This window comes from Semicossyphus pulcher, unplaced genomic scaffold, assembly GCF_022749685.1.
Source record: "Semicossyphus pulcher isolate SPU_LCO1_2020_fin unplaced genomic scaffold, fSemPul1.0.p SCAF_24, whole genome shotgun sequence".
In the NCBI taxonomy this organism is placed as follows: domain Eukaryota; kingdom Metazoa; phylum Chordata; class Actinopteri; order Labriformes; family Labridae; genus Semicossyphus; species Semicossyphus pulcher.
In genome coordinates this window covers 12,102,683-12,110,629 of record NW_027211698.1, presented here as the reverse complement: position 1 = coordinate 12,110,629, position 7,947 = coordinate 12,102,683, and positions in this window count along the sequence as shown.

Here is a 7,947-nt window from a genome sequence, read left to right as displayed (position 1 = left end):
ACAACCGGCTGGTTCATCCCCCATCACATGGGAAGCACAGAGTGGTTTTCAATTGCTCATTTGAATTCAGGGGTGAGAACCTAAACCGGCTCCTGCTACCTGGACCAAACCCGGGGCCCTCGCTGCTGGCTGTGCTGCTGAGGTTCCGAGAGCATGCTGTGGCTGTCAGCAGTGAGTTTCACCAGGTCCGACTTTGTCCCGAGGACCAGCCCCTTCTAAGGTTGGTGCTCCCGTGATGAAGAGAAGACGCGTTGGACTTGTGGATGATGCGGACTCGCACCCATAAGACAATTAGCTTCTCAGCTAGCTAACGTTAGCTATCTGTAGACAGAGTTGCATTTGGGTCACTCACGCAACACACGCTACAGGATTCTATGGACATGCATGAATGGAGAGATGTCAGAGTGAGGGGGCTGCACACGGACATGCGGCCCGAGCAGTTGGAGGATTTGGCGCCTTGCTCGAGGGCACCTCAACAGCTTCCAGGAAACAAACCGGCATCTCTTTAATACCTGCTTTGACTAGTCGACTATAACTTTAAAGAGTGTGATAAATGTGTTCAAAGATGAGGAACATGCAGCACCACACTGTGGGAGCCGTGTATGTTCTGTGAGTTCTGCTTCTATGTCTCCCTCTGCTCTTCTTCCTCTGGCTTTGTGTCCAGTCCAATAATGACCACATTGTTTTGGTGCCACCGGCAGCACTGCTGGCTAAATGCTCTGCTTACTGTCACACACACGCACACACAAACACCGGCCTACAGAGCCGGCTCGTATCTGTGTGAGTGAGTGTGTTTGGTAGAATTAGAGGAGCAGTTAAACAGAGGACAGCCAGAACTATTTTCCTCCTTTAAAAAGTCTGCTGATGTGTTACTGCAGCCTGTCTATCTGTGTCCTAGTTGTGTGTGTTTGTGTGTGTGTGTGTGTGAGAGAGCGGTAGAGAAAAGAGTTGGCCAAGACAGTGGAAAAAGTGCGAGCCAGAGACGATGACGTTGGCAGAGCGGAGAAGAACAAACTACTTCCTGAAAATCTATTCAAGCCTTTGACTAAACTCTCCCTCTCGGCCTCCCTCTCTCTCCTCTCGTCACTTTCTGTTTTTAACTCTTTGTGCGTGTACTGGTCACAAACACAGGCTGTATGTAAGAAGTGGACATGCTAAAATATCATGCTTCAAACGCAGCGTGCTGTTGTTGAGTGTGAAGCTCACACCTCTGGACCTGATCCCGTTTCAGGTGGTAACACGAGGGCTGATTAAGCAGCCAAACAAGCTGCCGTTTCCTCGTCCTCTACGGTGTGTAAATGAACCTGCGACCGACACATCCTGTGACTTTCTTTAATAATGGCCAATTTGGGGGAGAGGCGGGGACTGATCACAAGTCAATCAGGGTGACACACAGACAACCTTTCACGCTCACACCTACAGGGAATTTAGAGTTGCCAATGAAACCTAACGAGCATGTCGTTGGCCTGTGGGAGGAAGCCGGAGTACCCGGAGGGAAGCCACGCATGCACGGGGAGAACAAGCACACAGAAAGGCCCCCTACGTCCGAGGCGAGGTTCGAGCTTAGACACTTACAGCTGTGAAGCAACAGCGCTAACCACCGTGCGGCCCTTTTAACTTATTTTGTTGGTTTAATCGTTTGATTTTCCTTCAAAATCTTTACATCAATGCAGCGTTTCCAACAGGAGTTTTTGAGACTATGGTGGGTGGACTCCAAACCTTCTTAAATGTTTGTACTTTTTAAAAGTTGAACAATCTGGTGCACTTTGAGGCCAAAATGAAGACATACTGTATGTGCTGTTGTAAAGAAATTGGTTGGATAGATGTGAATGATGATGACATGGCAAACGTGTTGCCTGCAGTTGTGTTAATGCATGTTTAATCAGCGCGATCAGCCTGGCAACGGTAACAATTGGAAATCTCGCTGTATCCCACTTCCTGTTGGGACACACATGTAGTCACAGCGTTAACGAGCGCCGGGACGAGGTGCCGCCGATAAAGCACGCACACGCAAAGCCGTGTGATTAAAAGCCTGCCTCAAAAGCAAGCCCGATCATCCCGCAGACATTGCTGCTCACTGCGGCGAGACAATTTAGACAGTCTAGGTAATCAATGGGAATCACTGCTACGTACTGATCAGTGTCCATTTTTCACATATGTGCATATACACCCACCAGCCACTTTATTAGGTACACCTGAAAAATCGAATGTAATTCAACACACCAGCTCAGCTAACATTTGCTTATGTTGCCTGTAATGGTCAAGGTGTAAGGTGTTAATTCAATTATATTTCAGGTCATAATTGGTGGTGGGGCTGCACTGAGCTGCAGAGGTGTTCCTAATACTCTGGCCCCCTCATGTATGTAAATAGGGAGGACATAAAATTAGAGACACTCTAAGCTCCTCTAGAAGCCCCGCTCCACGTCTTCTCGAGGGGCGTTTACGGGACTGGAAGATCCGCCACGATGGCAGAGGAGGAACGATTTCTGAGGCACGAGAGGAGAGGACACGAGGGACACGTGTGGCGACCAAAATGCACAAATTAAGCATCTTTTTCATGCTTTTCAATCATCTCTAAATAACAAAAGTCGAGCACAGGATGATGACGAACATTCTCATATAAATAAAGTGCATTTTATTATTTATGTCTGCTAATGAGTTCACCCTGTCACAAAGATTATAATGCTCACACTGCAAGGACACAAACACACACAGAGTATCATTAGCATGCGAGTGTAATCACCCATCTTTCTCCAAACCAGATGCTCTCTGTGCCGAGGACTCTGCTCTGTTCAGCCCTGCAGCAGCAAAGAGGACACACGACGCACACACACACACACACACACGGTCAGGTAATTAACAGTCGGTAGATCTAAGCTTGCTTTAGTCCCCCCGTGTGTTTGCGCATCATTCAGCGTACTCCTTTTTCTCCCCGTTACTCTCTTCTCCCACGCTGCACTCGTCTCGATTAACCACACGTCTGACATTTTCTGTAACACATTTTTTAAGTGTAATATAATCACATGATTGCAGTCCTGTCGGGTGTTTATTTCCCCTCAGCCTTTATAATTGGACATTATTTGGTTTCTCTTGTGGGCAAAAGCTGGATGGTGCGTTTTAGCACACGAGAGGTTGTAATTAAACCTTAACTGGTGAAATGAAACAGCGTAAATCAAAACAACGCTACCTATAATCATGGTGGTTTACAACTCCTGCAGGCCGCTGTTGATTGCTGTTGATTATTAAGCATTAATTTCAGGTACGCAGAAACTTTAATTACAGAGTAAAAATGTTGCGAATTCTGTCACATCCCTAAAAACTTGTCCTTGTTTTTAACGGACACAAGAGTCTTCTAAAGAGTCCTTCATTACTCGTTTTCTTCCAGCAGCCTAATCGAGCTGTGAACGCTCACACATGATGCCATCGTGATGCCACACGAGGAAGCCCTGACCCGTCGAGGCGTGGACTCCACCAGACCTCTGAAGGTGCGCTGAGGTATCTGGCACCAAGACGTGAGCAGCGGCCTCCATGGATTGGACTTGTTTGTCCCACAGATGCTCGATTGGATTGAGATCTGGCGAATCTGGAGGCCAAGTCAACACCTTAAACTCGTTCCTGAACCATGTCTGCAGTGTGGCATGGCGCATTATCCTGCTGAAAGAGGCCATTTGGGAATGCTGTTTCCATGAAGGCCTGCAGCAATGTTTAGGTACAGTAGGTGAGGTAAGTCACATCCACATGAATGGCAGGACCCAAGGTTTCCCAACAGAACATTGCCCAAAGCATCACACTGCCTCCGCCGGCTCGCCTTCTTCCCACAGTGCATCCTGGTGCCACGTCTTCCCCAGGTAAGCGACGCACACGCAACCGGCCGTCCACATGAAAGAAGACGTGATTCATCAAACCAGGCCGTCTCCTTCCATCGCTCCGTGGTCCAGTTCTGATGCTCTGATGACTGGCCTGCGATGCTCTATGTGCTCTGACACTTTTCTATCAGAACCAGCTTCAACTTTTTCAGCCGTTTGAGCTGCAGTCGCTCTTCTGTTGGATCGGACCACACGGGCCAGCCTTCGCTCCCCACGCGCATCAATGAGCCTGGGGTTGCCTGGTTTTCCTCCCTTGGACCACCCGCAGACGGGATGCTCTGACCCAGTCGTCTACAAGCCATGTTAGCAGCTTAGAAGTATCACTGTTATTTCTGGTGACCATAGTAAGTCCTGTGTGAAGCCATGCAAGCTAGCATCTGTACTGTGTACTGTAATCCAGCCCTAAACTCGACATTATTACAATCCTGCAGCCGACACTTTCGTCATCACACCACTGCAGCTCCTCTTATTTCCAGCGCTGACATGGTTTATTCATGTGTAAAGTTTCGACTTGTGCGTGTGAGCTTGTGCGTTCACCGACAGTCGACAGCTGCAGCAGCCCAAGAAATAACTTTCGCCTGCGGGCTGCCTCCTGCTTCTCACCGAGAGAAGGAGATATCGAGAGCAGCACGGATGGAGGGAGGAAAGAGTAGAAGCGGATGAAAGGAGGGAAGCGTTTTTGCGACTTGGTTCAGCCCTCGGGAGGCTGAACTGAATAACAAAACAGAAACCCATCCGCTCCGAACACACACACACACACACAGTGTCACACGAGGAGTAAAACAGGGACAAGTGGCTTCTTCTTCGCTCTCGGACAAATTTTCTGGCTCATTGGCTCCTTTTAGAAATGGCGGACAGCAGCCGTTACAAGAGTGGGCCTGAAGCGAGAGCGACGATGAGACCTATAAACTCATAAAAGGCCTATTTATTGTCCCATTTCTTTTGGCTCGTGTCCATTCGCGCCTCATATAACCTGGCTGTCGTGTCCCCGTATCTCAGGTAGGTTCGCTTTGCCATGTGCTGTGCGGGAGCTCAGTTTCATCAGGAGTCATTTAACACGTCCGACACAAAGTGAGTAACAGCTGGAAAAAGGAGGAGGCAATATGTGGACTAGAAGCTACTTGCCCTGAGCAGTTCAATGCATGCTCACCGCCGCTCCTGTTGCCTAGTAACAGGCTAACTAGCTATCATAACGACTAATAAAGATACTTTGTTTCAAGGCCTCTTCGTTTTTTTTGAGCTCAAACCAAAAACATTTAAAGCGTATTCCTCGGCCGCCATCTCGTTTGAATTGGCGCGCAATGAATCTTGGGATATGTTGGGCCGTGAAGGATGCTGGATCCTTCGTAGTGTGGGAAAAGGAGGACGCATTACCCCTCGATCCCACAGGATCCGTCTCCGGCGCGTTCCGTCTGTGGCGCGTTTCTGGTCTGTCAGAGGCGCGAGAGTCTGAACTGACGGGAGTCTGTACCGGTCTGAACATGGTGTTTTATTTTGAAATGACCGGATGCTGTGTGCTGCTTTCGTGTGTGACTTCCTGTTTGGAACGATCTGCTCTGTTGAGCTTGATGCGTGTTTGAAGCGGCCTCCGTCAAAAATAGGCCGTAGACGGACCGCGGCGCGTGCTGTGGAATCACTATCATTGACTTGAATGGGCGTGATCGACTCCGGAGGTCGCGGCGCACACGGAGCGCGCCGGAGACAGATCCTGTGGAATCGAAGGGTAAGTCGGCCGCATCTGAAGGAGCGTTCGACGCGCCGATGTGACGCAATCGGCCTTCAAATACGTCCTTCGAAGGCTGCAGCACACAGGTAGCACTTCATTTGGCCCACTAGCCGACTCAAGTCCCATGCAGTTAAATTATAAAGTAAATTAAGAAAGTAGAATGACTTTAAAGCAGCCGGATGGAAACATTTTAATGTATTTAAGACAGGTAGCATGCACAGGAGTTTCTTCGTATTGAACATCCAAATCCGATCCAGCTAAATGAAGCCAATGTGATATTTGTAAGTGTGTTCGTGTGTGTGTGTGTGTCTCTATGCAACATCGCGGCTTTATAAGGAGGGGAGACAGATTTATCTCAGTCAGTGCCGAGAGCAGATACAGAGGAGGAGACTCAACAATAAGCTGCTCTGTCTGCACAGATAGAAACAGACAGGGACAAACAGTCAGCTTCCTGCAGCCTCCTCGTCACTGTGAGGGTTTTATGCACAGAAGAAATATAACATGTTAGTTAGGGAGATTTAGAGGCTGACTACATGCACAGCTAAGCTAACCTGTAGCTTTATATTTAACAGGAAGGATTGACATTGTACTTCTTTATGGCTCTTATTGTCTGTAAATAAATCAGAGTTAATTCTCATGTCTCCAAACTGTTTGAATAAGAACCGACCCCTGCTCTTCTGTTATCAATCACACACGGCCACATGGCTGCTAACGGATGTGATGATATTAACCTGGTTCAAATCTCAGAGCTCAGCCAGGAGAAGTTTCCTCTTGATATGATAATGTTTATGACATTATTGCAGATGTTACACAGTGGAGAGAGAGAGAGACAGGATGAGAGGTGCAACACAGGGAGAAGGAGGGTTTCTTTCTTGCATACGCTTGTGTTGTGGCTACATATATAAAGTGTGAGCAGTTCTGAGGCCTGAGTGGACGAGGCGTTCACTGCGCACAGGACAGCTGAGCGATGATCTGACTCTAACACCAGTATGACTTTGGTGTTGACCGACTGTTTCATCCACCATCAGCTGTCACGCTCACACAGAGAGAGAGAGGGATGAGATGTTCCTTCTGCTTCTCTCCATACGGTGCTTCCACGCCAGCTTTATGACATCTGTCACCACAAACTAACCGACTCTGAACAAAGACTGTCCTCGGAGACGCGGAGGAGAGATGTGAGCCGAGTTAACGTTGCACTGTCAGCACGCAATCGCATGCTCTAAAGAGCACTGGGTGCGCGCACACACACACGCACGCGGGCACAGACACACAGACAGTGGAGATCAGAGTAGCAGAGCTGTCACTGGGGTCAGTCGGGAGACGTGCGATATCTTGACAGAGCTGAAGTGTTCACTGACACAGAAACACAACACGCTGCGGAGCCTGTCCCTTTGTGTGACCAACAGTGTGTGTTTTAAAGGGTGTGTGTCCTTTCTTCCTAGAGTTAAGTCTGCCTTTATAAGGACATTGTTAATACTCTACATTAAGTGTATTTTCAGCCATATTTTCCTGACTGTTGTTGCAAATTTAAACCTAATCTGTACGTGAGCTGAAAAATCCCCACGCTCAGAGGGTAACTTAGCTCGTCTAAGTACAAAATAAAATCCATGTAAGCTTAGCATACTGTACAGGGAGATGCTTCAGGGTCACACACAGTCCTACATGCATGTAAAGATGTTCCCTTTAATGAGCTCCCAGGACACACAGCCTCATGCTTTATAGGAGGAGGTCTCACTGGAAGGAGAGACAGGTGTCGACTTTGGCTTGTTAGCCACTTAACATGCTGCATGGAGTCAAAAAAGAAGGGATTTTAGTAGCTCGCAAAGAGACAATAAATGCACCTTGAACGCCTCTTCCCACTTCAATTCAATCAAATACACAGATGTCCCACCTCCTCCAATACAAAATAGTAGAATAGGCCTAACAGCTGTCAATAAAAAACGGTGCTTCTCCGGGCAAGTTTGTCAACGTCTGGACCTAACCAATCACAGCAATGTTGCAGCAACCTCCATCGACAGGTCAACACACAAACATACTATTTCCACGGGGAGTTGGAAAGCGAGTTTTTATGTGAAGGACAAGTGTGTGCGCTTCATCTGTGGTACCGACGTTTCAGTTGACAGAAGAATGAACATGCGGCGCCACCAGCGATTACAGCGATGTAATGCAAGTAGCTGGTTGGAGACCCCTGGGCTAAAGAGTGGTGTATGATGCATTTAAGGACTTATGTAAATTCAACAGGGAAACTCTCCTACATTAAAAATAATTAACAACAATATGGTAATACTACTATACATTCTTGTGATATATACATATATTTGTTCAGCAGTGACGTAATTTCATCAAGACTATGCG